At 43.9% G+C, this 14180-nt stretch overlaps 1 protein-coding gene across 1 annotated transcript in view; it reads right to left on the bottom strand.

The window, feature by feature from the left end:
- The window catches only part of PIGA (phosphatidylinositol glycan anchor biosynthesis class A), a 155019-nt gene that overhangs the window by 129882 nt on the left and 10957 nt on the right, over positions 1-14180 (bottom strand). The gene's annotated exons all lie outside the window — the stretch shown is intronic.

The following is a 14180-nucleotide window of genomic DNA, read 5'->3' as shown; positions in this document are numbered from 1 at the left end:
GAGACCTGGGAGCAGTCGGATTGGGCTACCCATTTGCAGGCAGGACCAAGTCTAAAACAATTGAGTGGAATGCGTATTGAGTAATAATCAATTGTTGATATAAAAATCAGCATTTTCCGTCCCCCATTATTTGCTATTTCAGGGAAACAAAAGAGGTAATCATAACAAAGGCTTTAACCAGCAAGTTAGTGGCTAACAAATTAACGAAAAATAGAAGCGACAGGAAACAAGAAGAGGGTGCTAGTTGCATGTTGAGAGTACGTTTATTTTATTTTGCACATATTTTGAGTAGATTATACAGTGCAGAAATTTGTTTTTCTTAAATTACCCTCACTATGCCAGAACTAGGCCTCATCTTCATTATGGATTTCCTGAAAGAGATCCTGTGCTTTGTTTCCCTCTCTTTCCATGTGTGTTCAAAATAACAATTGAATAGGCTATCTGCTCTATGTAACACAATCACATATACAGTGAAACTCAACTTTCCTTTGGGCTGCTACATTGAAGGACCATGTCGAGTCCTACTTTTACGTGAGAAAATGTCAAGTCAAGTCAAGTCAAAACCACTTTATTCGATTAATTAAAATCATAAAAGTATACTAAACATTAATAAAACTATCTAAAACATGTTTAAAAGATCAATTAATACGATTTCGGTCAAAATGACAGTTAAAACCCGTTAAAAAATAAAAATAATTACACAATTTCATTTCCATTCAAGCCCAACAATCCATTATTTGAATACATGATACAGAATAGTTAGCTTCCAGCGTTAAGAGTCCAATCTAGATCTCCTGATTCTTATAGATGCAGCCAGAAAACTGGCGATACAGTACATAATTACGGGGGTTTCCATCATTTGCCGAAATAGCAATGCGGGCTTATACTGCGAAAATCTCATCTCTTTCAGCATTGGTTTTACAAACCGATTCCGGGGTTCGGAATACCAGGGGCAAAAAAACAAAAAGTGCGCTGTGTCCTGAACGGACTGATCATCACATTTACATGGAGTAGATTCCTCAAGCCTACACCAACCTTTCACATCCCAGAGAACCATATGGATTTGATTGAAACAGAATTTTGTTAGTAACCATCTATGGAAAAAATTTGTCACCACTGACAGATAAGGAGCCAACTCAGGAGATGTGGTTACCATTACATGTGCTCTCACTGAGGGTTTACCTAGCTCATCCGCTTCACGCTCGGCAACACAGAGCCTAGTGAAGTTAATCTTCACCCATTCTAGATCTGCTTTACACAGAGATTCTGGTCTAGCAAAAATCTCAGGGCGTCCTAGCTTCACAGCCAAGGTCTCTACATAGGACAACCACTGAATATCCTCCTGTGATCTAATTTGAGACAATCCTTAATGATCTTATGATTAAGACTAAGGTTAGAATTTAGCCAGAGCTTAATCCATAACAGGATCGGTGCTAGTTTTAACATGTCTGTGATATATTCCAGTCCTAGCTCAAGGTGTAGGGAGTAAGTCGCTGTTGACTGGGGTAGGCCCAGCAATGACCGCAAAAATTTGTTTTCCTCCATTTGGATGCGGTCAGGTTTTACAAACCCCCAGATTGCAGCCCCATATCTTGCAATGGAGACTGTTTTGGCTTTGTAAATAGCCAGGATCACCTCTGTGGGTTTCCCCCCTAGTCTTTTAGCGAACCCCAAAACTGCGGAAGCAGAACTTCTCACCGCATTTGCCTGGATGTTAGCTGTGGTATCCAAGTACCCCTATGATCAAATACTACCCCCAAGTAGGTGAAAACCCTTAAGCTAGAGATAACCTCACTGCCACAGAAAAAGATTTTATCTTTAATTTTAGAGCAACCCACTGACATTGTATGGGATTTACCACTGTTTATCACCAAATCTAGACTAGACATAAAAGTTCCAAAGGAATCAAGCAGCTTCTGTAGGGCAATCGGGGTCCTGGCTATCAGCACCGCGTCGTCGGCATAGAGGAGCACCGGAATTGGTGTACCCCCCATGCACGGAATATCCTGAGTGACAGCTGTTAGGTTAGTCTGCAATGAATTCACGTATAACGTGAATAACATGGGGGCCAAAATACAGCCTTGACGCACCCCTCTGCAGGACCTAAAGCTCGCTGTACATTTCCCCTCTGTTGTCATCCTAATGGAGGCATTTAGATCTTTATGCAACTCCGCCAGGAAATGCACCAATGAGCAGTCAAGGCCTATTTTCAAGAGCATAGTCCACAGCCTTGATCTATTAACTAGATCAAAGGCTGTGGATAGGTCCATGAAGCCTAGGAATATGGATCCTTTTTTGCCCTCGTGTACTTGGATATTATGAGGTGAAGATTGAGGCATTGGTCCTCCGTGCTCCTCCCCGCTCTAAAACCGTATTGTACATCTGTCAGAATATTATTCCATTGGCCCAAGATGTTATTCTAGCCAGGACAACCTTAAGATTTTAATAGAGGAGTCCAACAATGATATAGGCCTATAGCATCTTGGGTCTCCCCTCTGGCCTTTTTTAAACACGGGGATTATAGTAGCTCTGGACCAAGATTTAGGAAATCCCACAGTGACTGAGGCATTAAAACCGTTAGTTAAAATATCAGCCCAGTACAAAGAGTTTGCCTTAAACATATCAGAGGGAACCCCATCAGGGCCCGGGGCCTTTCGACCCGCGGTACCCTCGATTGCTTTAATGACTTCAACTGTATCAAATCTAAGTGGTGCCAAGGGGAGTTCGGACGCAGGGACCTCAAAAGATTCCTGCTCCATGTTGCTACCGTATATTTTTTCAAAATGGCTAAGCCAGTCTTCCTCAGGGATATTAAGTTCCAACACCGCGTTTTGGTCGCGGGAGAACAGTGGGGTATTAATAATTGACCAAAACTTGGCACTATTTTTTAGGGTAGCTTTGTCCATGAGCTCGGCCCAAGCTTCACACTTTAATTCATTTTTACGTGCTTGGATAGCCCTGGAATAATCCTTTCTGAGCTGCCCCACTAAGACTTTATCCCTCGGGCGAGCATTATGTGCTTTTTTAAGGAGGTTATGGGCTTTACTGCAGTTATTGTCAAACCAGCCCATTACCGGTCTATTTTTATCTCCCTGGACTTTAGCTGTTAAATTCAAAGCCACTGTCCGACAGACACCCTCAAAAGAAGTTAAAAACCTCCTCGCTCTTAGAGAGAGGGTTAACACAGATATTTAAATCTTCTACAGCCATTAACGTTATGTTAAGGAAAAAATCATCTGGAACTACCTGTCGCCATTTGATCCTCCTCCCCTGATCTTTCGCTTTAACTGGTAATACAACCTGTGGAGTAGCAGATGAATTTAAGAGTGAAAAACCATTAGCTAACTCCATCCCCACGGGGTTGTGATCACTTGATGACATGGGTAATGCATTATATGAAATCACATATTTAAGAAGGCCTAATGATAGAAAAATGTAATCAATTATTGATTCACAATCCCTTCCAGTATATGTGGCTACACGTGAACTTTTATCATAAAATTCTGCCTCATACAGATCATTACTAGCCAGTAGGTTTTCAAGAACCTCCCCCTTCTGGCTATGTTCAAAATGCGGGGGGGAAATACTGTCAGGACCATCTGAGTCGGTTAGGTCACAATTTGAACACAAATGTACATTAAAATCACCCAACAAAATAAAATGACAATAAGTGGTTTGCTTTTCCTTGTAGACAGTTAAAAAAATCGGTTAGCCACACTAAATGCTCATTAGCAGGGTAGCCATGTGGTGAGTTATAACAGTTTGCAAAGAGTATTTTGCTACCATCAACCAAAGTTACCTCTATAACAAGGAAATTATGCATGGCGCAATCAACCTTTATAATTTTATCCTTTACATTCACCGAGACCAACATCAGAAGACCCCCTCTATTCCTTCCCGCTGGAGAGGGCAGAGCAGGTACGAAAAATGAAGTAAAGCCATCCAACCAAAAATCGCATTCCATATCCCAAGTCTCCTGCATAGCGACAATGTCATATAGCTTTACAAAATTTAACCAGTTTGGGTCTCCTCTCTTGGACCGTAGTCCGGCAATATTCCAACTTAACAGCCTAACCTTATCCCCCTTATCAGGGGTACCCGTTACCGGTTTATATCCAACATTAGCAGAAGAAGGTACAGGAGCCATAGGGGCAGGGTCTACTATAGCTTCATCAACCATACCTTCTCCGGCCCCCGTCAATCGCACAGCTCAAGTCCTGAGAGTGCGTCAAACCTATTATGTGTTGCGATGTGAGGACCAAATCTGAAGAAATTCTCCCTCCCTAGTCCCTGACTTGGACAAGTGGACCGTGGTCCAGACGATATAAAGGGACTCGATCCTAGGCTAAGGGTGGGGGCTCCTGAGAGATGATTGTAAAAATATCCCAATGGACGCACACAAATGCTGTTGTCATCGTTAGTCATCGAAGCTGCCCTTAGCAGGACTGTGGCCACGTGTTGAGGGTATTTAAAGTTTACTATCACGCAATCACCACTACAGGTTTTGCGTGTGGGACCAATCCAATTTACCCTCCTTGTTGTGATAATTTCACCTGCATATTTTGCAGGAAAACCACAATTAGAGCTCAACCAGGATACAACTTTATTTTTGAGGGAATGATGTGACTCCTCAGGTGACTCAACCGAGAGCGAGTTTTGAGGCGGGACATTTGCCAATACAATTACGTAGGGGGCACACTCCGGGGGGAAGATTAATAAAATTACTTCTCCTACTTGGGGCGGCAATCGGATTGGTAACAGGCCCTGGCTTTGGGTGTACTACTGACCTAACAGGTGGAAATGGGGGTGGGACAGAAGGACCGGGGGATTCTAGATCAACTCTGGTAGACTGTTGTGAGGCATGCGTTTTTTTAGCCACCTTGGCTACCTCCTTCCCACCACTCTCAAGGGGATCTATTCTAGTTGAGGGGAGTGGGGGTTAAACTTATCTATATGGGCTAGCTGTTTCTCTAACAAACCTCCTAGTCTTTTTACCTCAGCGGTAACAATATCCAGTTTGCACACTAGAGGTTGGAGAGATTCCGCTAGTTTTGATTTGAATTTGGCTTCCAAGGTACGAATTAACAAGCCAAACTGATCTGGGCTCAGAATTATATTTGTCTCGTTCTTACCCTCCAAAGTCGCAGTTGATTCAGGGGAGGTATGGTTATCTGACAGATGGGTATCTACCCTTCTTTTATAAGTGTGCCTTCCCCCCCTTTTGGTTTGCTGCTTCCTGCAGGTTCTAACAGGTCTAGTGTGTATGTGGGTAGGTACCACCTCCTCCTCCGAATCCGAGGGAGACTTGTCAGGAACTTCTATATCTGGAGCCCGCTGAATCAATGCTTCTACTGCATTGGCTACCTCGGGTCCGATATCGGTGACAATGTCAGTCTCAGCAAGAACCTCCGGGGGGAAAGACCCTCCATGAATTGATCCTGATCTGAAAGATTACCTCTACCCAGGGAAGCCCTTCTGTCATTATTGATCTGGTTTACCATTTTTACTAAAAAGTTGTCAATGGATCCCGCCCCCACAATAGCCTTGTCCTTCTTTGACCCCGGCATTAATACTAGTATACTGTAATGAGAGCTAACCTATGCGCAGTCTAAGTCAATGGACTAAACACCCAATGTTAATGGCGCAGCAGTTACAATTAGTCATTCAGCACTTCCAGTCACTTTACCGGGGAAATGGAGGTCAGTGGATATTTTGCACAGGGTCTCTGGCCCTGCCCTGCCTCCTCCTGCCCCTGACGGCCACAGATGGCTCGCCCTTTGCCCGGGCGCTCCCACGGGCGCGACTCGCGGGGCGAGAGGGCGCGAGATGTTAAATATCGCCTCCTGGCGCTCTGCACCCGTCACAGGTGCGCTGCCGTCCCCGAGGCTTCTGAGGGATGTAGTGCCGTTCCCCTCACGGCTGCCCGATAGCGTGGAAGCAACCCGCAACCGGGTCGAGGTTCAGGGAGTCTCCCAGTGCTCCCTCTCTGCCAGAATCACCGCCGTTTCCCTCACGGCTGCCCGATGGCTAGGTGAGTCTTTGCATGCGGCCCCCACAGCACTCGCTGCCGCGGGATGTTAAATATCGCCTCCTGGCGCTCTGCACCCGTCACAGGTGCGCCGCCGTCCCAGAGGCTTCTGGGGGATGTAGTGCCGTTCCCCTCACGGCTGCCCGATGGCGTAGAAGCAACCCGCAACCGGGTCGAGGTTCAGGGAGTCTCCCAGTGCTCCCTCTCTGCCAGAATCACCGCCGTTTCCCTCACGGCTGCCCGATGGCTAGGTGAGTCTTTGCATGCGGCCCATGCAAACTCAACTTTCCTTTGGGCTGCTACATTGAAGGACCATGTCGAGTCCTACTTTTACGTGAGAAAATGTCATTCTTTTAACAGTTTGCCATTGTATTTTCATGTAACAAACTTTGTACTGTCGCATCCGCATCTCCGATGTCAAAGGTGAATTCAATATTTTGTTTATTTAGAGAGAACGGTGTTAAGTAATGTTGATTAATCTGTAAATTGATTATTTGGTGTGAGTAGATGTTGCTTAATTTATGCTGATTATATGGTCTTTGCTATTCATTTTATTATAAAAACTGCTATTTTTGGAGGTGAGCTCTTCCGCTGCTTGCCTCGATTCTTAGAGCTAAATCTCTGCTTGTTTGTCTCGAATTCTTGACTTAGAATTATTTTATGATTTTTCCACCATTGCAATGTATTTATTTGAGTTATTAAAGTTCCAGGTGTGAATGAGTTTCAATTCAGATTAGTTTGTTTATTTTTTTGTGCACTGGAAAAAAATGCACTGATCAGGATAAGGTAGCCGCTGGTCGGAAACCTGCCTGGGTGGGAATCTTAGTGCCGCTAAGGTACTGTTCCTTTAACTATTGAGATCGGTTTCCTTACCTTCCTTATCCAAGTTAAGCAGACAAGAGTTGTATTTAATTACTTATTCTTCATTTGCAGGTGCAGAGAGTTGCATTATGTGGTGCCGTGCTCCTTCCTATTTTGGAGGCGAGCCATGCCACTGCTTGCCCCAATTCTCAGAGACTAAACCCCTGCCCGCTTGTCTCACATTTTTGGCTTAGTATTATTTTAAGATTTTTCTCTGAGGCTGATCTTATGTCAGACCTCCTGCTGCATTTGATGGCGCATTCCCCATTACAATCCAATTACATAGAGATTAATATTTTTCCCCCTTCTGTAATGCCTTATTAAATATTAATACACTGTAATGAGTTTATTAATTTGTGGCAGACCCGGAGTCCATATTTCAGGTTTCCTTATTCCTCCTCATGTTTAATTTCTTTTGGGTATTTGGAGTGGGCCGTGTTGCCTCATGTTCTATTTGTGATCAACACTGACCCCAAACTTGCATCAACGCTTTATCTAGTATCTTATCTAGATAATAAAAATAGCGTTCTTCATTGCCGCAGGAGAAATACTGTAACAGGCAAGAGGAGATGTTTGTGAGTTTAAGTCAAGGCAGAATCAACCATATGAAAAGTACAGCTTATTTACTAAAATACTGAATTAAATGGATATTAAAAGTAATAATGACAAACCTCTTTTTTGAAAACTGGGCAATTTTTTTATTTTATTTTTTAGAGTTTTATATAGCGCAAACTAGACCCAAAGATATAAGGTATCAGATCGCTTTACATGAGCGCAGTTTCGTTACAGATACACACATTCATTCGGTCTTGCCTAGCGTTGCCGCGCATGTGCTGCTCGCTCTGCGAGATCGATTGTCGTCGAGTTGATTTCGGAAGTGGAGTGGAAGCTCAGCCCATCCTTTCTATTGGCTAGCGTCATCCTTTTTGATAAACGCTGGCCTCAGATTCAAAGTGAGGTTTTTTGGTGACCCCCCCGGTCTCCTTTAGGCTCAGCCCACCCAGACTGGATCTTTAGCTTGCGGCGTGATGCCGTCTCCTTCAATTACTCTATGAGCACTTTATTCCTCACTCGCACAATGGCGACAGTTTGTAATTACTGTGTGCGGCCATGGCACCGAGCATAACTTATCTACACGGGCGCCGACTGGGGCCTTTTGACAGTCCCCCCCATGCTTCTTAACCCATACCCTTTCCTCTTAGAAAACTATTACGCTGTTCACTTTCTGTGGTTGTTAAAAGAAAAGGGCAATCCTGAATTTACTATTCACTGGTATTTATAACTTCCCATTAAGCGCCTGCAGCTGCCGAGCCTGCACCCAGCAGCAGGGCTGGGTCAGATTCCTGTGTACACTGTGCTATAAGAGGGCCACTGGGGGATCGAAGGAGGGGCCCTCCGCTTACGTCATGGCTTAAACGTAGGCATTACATGCTTTCCGTTTACGCAGGTCTGATGTCGTGCATGTTCGAGCCAGAAAGCGCTGTATTGCGCATGCCTGCTAATAGGAAGAGAAGGATTGGGCATGCGCGACTTGCTGCTCTGTGTAACTTGTACTGAAGGCGCCAGCGACAGATGCTGTGCCACTTGTGTCAGTCCTCGCCATGGGTGAACCTGTTAGCATTACTACAGCCTCCAGCACCGTCACCGAGATCACCTGGGGCAGCAGCCTACTGGTAGAATACTGTTGTTTCTTTGATCACATTTTCTTCCATTGGGGTCTGTATTATTATTTAACAAATCACATTTTTTCAACCACCAGCCGATAGATTTTCTTTTGCTTAAAGGAACACCCCTTCCACCTTCCAAACAGCATCGAGCGGTGATCGGGATATCCTTTATTTATTTATGTCATAATGCGCCCGTATTCCTGCTTGTGTTTACAGTCTACAAGTGAATATACGGTGTCTGCTGATGCACGTGCTCTCAAGCCCAGACTCTCTTGCTCCTGCAATGCTGAAGCAGCACAGGAGCTTGTTTTTGTGAGCTCACATGGGCTTCCCACTCATGGTCAGGTGACTGTACTGAATGGGCCACTCTTGTGGTCGAGTACCCCATGATGACCATCAACTATCACCATCTTAGACTTTCTTTTGCGTGCTATTTTATTCTAGCCTTAACTAGTGAGAATAGTTATGAAGTAGGGCAGTATCCCTTTTCATATGAGCTCTTACTATTGACGTTGACACAGCTTCATGTCAATCTTGTTCTTTGACTTTATCTTGCTTCACGGCAGTGCTTGCTATTGGCTTTGACATTGGTCTCATGTCATCTTGCATATTAAGTTTGCTCTGCTTTAAGCTTCTTTAGGTGCATGACAGCGCTTGCATAACTGACTCCATTTACTCGACTGTCGCCATTTTCTGAGCTTCACAGGTGGGGAGCGCATGTTTTGCTCCTCACTTGTTTTTCGCACCTCGCAGACCAGAGTGAACTGGATATGATCGATGGAATGTAGAAACTCTGCCTCAAAGCCAAAATACAGGGGCTTGGCCAGCCACTGTCTTGACCTTGACGCGGACTGGTACGAGCCAGCCTGGTTTTCTCCGATGAGAAGGGGCGAGGCTTTCTAGATGCTTCGTTTTACGTTTGAAACAGTATTAAAGTGAGGGGCCTCCGTGGGCCAGACGGAAGTTCACCACAAAATAGACGTATTGCTGTGGATCCGTGGGAGCTTTGTGTCCTGACTGAACTCTTGCCTGGCTGCAGTAACGGACTCCCCTCAGCTTGGTTGGCAAGATGTTGTGAAAGAATCAGTCGGTGAGATGTTCCTAACCAACTCTTTGCTATTTTCTTTCGACTCTTGCTATTCTTTGCTATTTTTTTCCCCATGGTTTTCTATTCCTTTTATTCAATATTACATATATAATTACATTTTATTTTGACAGTTTCTTTCAGTTATCCATTTGTTACTTGGGAGTCTGCCATGACTAATTCATTCAGCCTGCCTTTGTTGAAGTAGTATATTAATAAATGTATATGTGTTATATTACATACGTTTGGATTGGTAATATTATCTCGCCTTGGGGGAGTGCTGAGTTTTGCCTCGGCTTAAGGGAGTATTGTGATTAGAATCGGTCCTTTTTGTGAAAAGCATATTCAAAACAGTGACTCTGCACTGCAGCGGGCACCTCGGGTCTGTGCGCTCAGACACATCAGAACCTGTCTTCCTCACAGCAGGATCTGAGCGAGGCAAAGAAATCAAGGCATCGACGAAGCACTGTTGGCTCCACAGCAGCTGGAACAGGTCCAGCAGAACCCATCTGGAAGGTGCACAAACGGAAAAATACGGAGGTATCTGCATTCCTTTTCAACGTCTGTCAGAAGCTCCAGTCGCAGGAGCTGCTCCAGAATTTAAATGGTTCAGTTCCACTCTCTTGTTCCCCCACTGGCAGAGCGACTGTATCATTTCTGCTGTTATTAATGGATCAAGCCATCTAGGGCTTGAAGAGCAATGTCATGCTTCAAGTTGTTTGTGTTCAGTTTTTCAACGTGTGGCTGCCGAGTAATAAATATATGTGTTGAAGTGCTCTCAAAATCCATGAAGGATGCATTATATTGCGTACGGGCTGTAGTCTGGGTGTCTGATAGGACAAAGTGAAGAGACGTATCGTTCATGTTTAGAGCTTTATTAATTCTTTCTGAGAAAATGCATAGTTTGTTATGTAGCCTGCCTTTCAGAGGATGTTTATTTATTTAATTTATTTTTTATTTTGAGTGTTTTGTATAGCGCGAACAAGACCCTTGCGGGTATCAGAGTGCTTTACAGGGCAAATACAGGTGGTAGACATAAGCATAAAAATACTGCGAGTTAGATAAATAAAGAAATGGTAGCTAGTATAGAAAAGCACATATATACATGGATGTAAAAATAGTTCAAGCGAATTTGGCCAAAAGGATGCATCTGGGCATTTTCAGTAGTCGACGTAGCCTGTGTTTTCCCAGGAATATTGTTTAGTAGAACTCTTTGTCCCTGTTAGCAGCTCTCATCAGATAGCTGCTTATTCACATGCCTTGCAGGCAATTTATTTTCCACTGCGAACTCTTGTGCTACTATAGCTATTTGTTTAACTTCCACTCTTTAGTGTCTTCTTGAGCATTTCTGTCTTTGAGACTTTCACACAGTGAATGCCAGTGTCCTACTCGTGACATTTTTTTGTGGACATGAACTCTTTTTACAATACATACTATTCCCTAGTACGCATTCTTGCTATGCCACCCACAGGTTGTGTTTGTTTGCATGTGATTCTCATGGTGGTTCCTGCAATGCTTCTTGTGTAGAAGAGCATCTCATGCAGTGGCAATTCCCATCATACAAATGTTATGGGAAAATAAGTATTTTCCAATTAGTCCACCACTTTGTATGGGTACTTATCTTACTCATTTGATGCAACAATGATCACTGTCTATTCTAAGCCATTGTACCCATCCATTTCTATTGTATGGCAATAGGACAAATATACAACATTGCATTTGAGTAACTGAATAAAGGGAACGTTATTCACCTCCAGGTTCAAAGCGGCATCAAAGACAAGTTGCTCTTAATGTCACTTAGAACCCCTCTTTGAAAATTATCACTTACTCACAGGTATCTATCAACAAATCTGTAAGCTCTTTCCACGTAAAATTCTAAATTCTAGAAACGCACTGGTCTCTAATATTAAGCACTACATTGTAGAACCTGGAATGTCAGATTGAGAGGTTTTTGTAACCTTGTTTTGATGGAGCGAGTTTCAGAAATGTATTCATTTCAGCTTGTGAAGTTACACTTCCATAATGATTAATAATATTAATAACGATGTGTGTTGTGTGTTTATTAATTCAACCTAGATTAAAGTTGCACACACGAAATACATGGGCATAACATTATGTGCTTTATGTTTCACCAAGTACGTTTTTGAAAATTAATTAACTAACCTTGTTTGTTTGTCTATTTGTCTTATTAATTGTGGCTATTTATTTAATTGCATGTGCCTATTTTATGTATGCTTTTGTCTACGTGGTGTGTCTTTTATTCTATACAGGTATGCGGAAAATCCTACTGGACTAAGTGAAAAATGGTAGATATAAATGCTGCTTTATTTGTTTGCTTCTGCTGGGTAATATAGACTAAAGGGGTTAATTATTAGCAGTGATGGGTGGGTAACAGAACGAATTTCATTTCTTGCATTAATTATTCTTTTATGTTTGTTTATATACTAGTTAACGTGAAAGCGTTTTTGAGGCCTAGTGCATTCGTGATTGAGAAAAATTCTGCTCGGAGAAAAGCAAGAGTCCAAATGTGGTCGAATCCCCTGCCAAAATCATTGTCACAATGAAAAGTGAAACGTGATGAGCTGACTGTTCTTTAGTCAAGAAAGGCCAAGGCCAGGAACCGGCAGAGGAGTAGGACAAGCTGAGGAAGCTATGGACTATAATGTTGCAAAATGGAGGAAGCCTCGCAATTCGAAAAGCAAAGGACAATGGACTCTAAGAAAGAGACGGAACTAAGGTTCAGAAGACGTAATGACAGGTTGGCATGTCACTTGACAGCCAATCGGACTCCGACTTGAGCAGAAAAGTATAAGTTTTCATAGATTAGTTTAGCGTAGAAAGGTATAAAAACTCTTCCCCCGGGAAAGAGGCTGCTGCTTCTTGCTGACCTTTAGATGGGAGTGTCGTGCTGACGGACTTCTCTTGGAGCACGTAAGAGACTTTTTAGGCCCTAAAGATTTTATCCTTTATTCTTTTATATAGCAAGAATAGTCAGGAACTTAGAATTTTAATGATGCCAAACCGTTATTTTTTATTTGAATTTTGCTTTTAAAACTTACTTAACACTGTCATTACTATTTTGCAAATTTATTAATAAAAACGCTTTAATAAAAGATCCTAATGCGCTTTTCAAATATTAGTTAATAAAACATACTTTGAAATTCAAGCTGGCCTTGTTATTTCATGAGTTTAGGTTACCAATAGCAGATTTTATCGCCACAGTGGCTTAATTAATCATAGGGTTTGTTAAGGTGTGATGAATTCGTTTTACTGCAGTTGTATATAAATGTATATATTTTGTGAATAGGTTAATTAGGTCACATGATTTAGTTGGTCATTGTTAGACCTGTCTGGATTTTTTGCGTAGTCCCTCCTCATTATTATTTATTTTGTCCCCTTTTTGCCCCTCATCCCCTTACTAATTTTTGTGTCTACTATTTTTATAGGTGTTGGTCAAGGGGATAGGTGTTCTTTTTCCCCCCATAATCTTTTACCTCAGGCCCAGAGGCCTGTTCTGACAGGGAAAGTTGGAACCACAAAATGGTGGCTACCAACTGCCCTAACTGCCAAGTCCAGAACTTACTCATAGACCAGCATAGGGCATTCCAGAACCTTCTGGTCCATTCTGGACCACTGAGGGGCAGCCTATAAAAGGCGGAATGCGGGGCAGCCATTTTGTCTACCTGTGGAAGTCAGCTGGAGGACAGGCTATCTTGAGAGGTGGGGAGAGACTAGTGAAGGGGTTGATCTCCTGGACTGGGAAGCGACCTAATAAATCCACTTCTCTACCCTTCCTTTGGGATCCTTGTCTTGTCCCCGCTGTGAAGGATTAAGGGAGACCCTGGGCGCCTGACCAACCCCTAATTTAAGAAGAGTGGGGTGGCAAAGGAGAAGGAGACTGCAGTGCTGCGTACGCAGTCCTCTGCCCAGAGGAGAAGCTCTTTTTGAGCAGTGTTTAGTAGAGGTAGGGGTAGATCCTGTGATTCCCCCCCCTTCCCAGTAGCAGTGACCAACTGTATCCTGCCCCTGGCTGCCGTGACTTTTCTTGCTGGCAGAGCCTTTCTTCCCCCCTTCCTCCTAAATCCATCACTTACTGGCTGAGCAGAGACTTGCTGCGAGGAGGAGCCCTCCTTTGAAGGGGCGGAAGCAGGATAAGGCTGAGTAAAGTGACCCCCAAGCCTGTTCTGGTAGGATAGCGCTAGATCAGCGCTGAGGTTGCTGGAACTGCGTGGAGAGGTAGCGAGGCCGTCGCTGGACGCAGGCGCCGTCCTGTGAGGAATTCCCTGGTCCCAGGGTGTGAGAAGAGTGAGGGCGTAGTGTTCATGCCAGGCGCCAGCGCGCTCATTCCCCACTGAACTGGGGACTGCCTTGTAGGAGGGGGCCGAGGATTGAGCAGGCCCGGTGCGGAGTCGCTTTACCCCCGCGCATGCGCGGAAGAGGCCGTGTGTGGAAGTCGACGACGTCCGCGTCTGAGGAGAGCCGAGAAGAGGAGGCGGCTTGGACGAGCGCCGAGGGACAGATCCTTGACGGTGAGGAGCAG

This window comes from Lissotriton helveticus, chromosome 8, assembly GCF_964261635.1.
Source record: "Lissotriton helveticus chromosome 8, aLisHel1.1, whole genome shotgun sequence".
NCBI classification, from domain to species: domain Eukaryota; kingdom Metazoa; phylum Chordata; class Amphibia; order Caudata; family Salamandridae; genus Lissotriton; species Lissotriton helveticus.
Note: the sequence above shows the minus strand (reverse complement) of the source record. Positions and strands in the feature narration are given on the sequence as shown.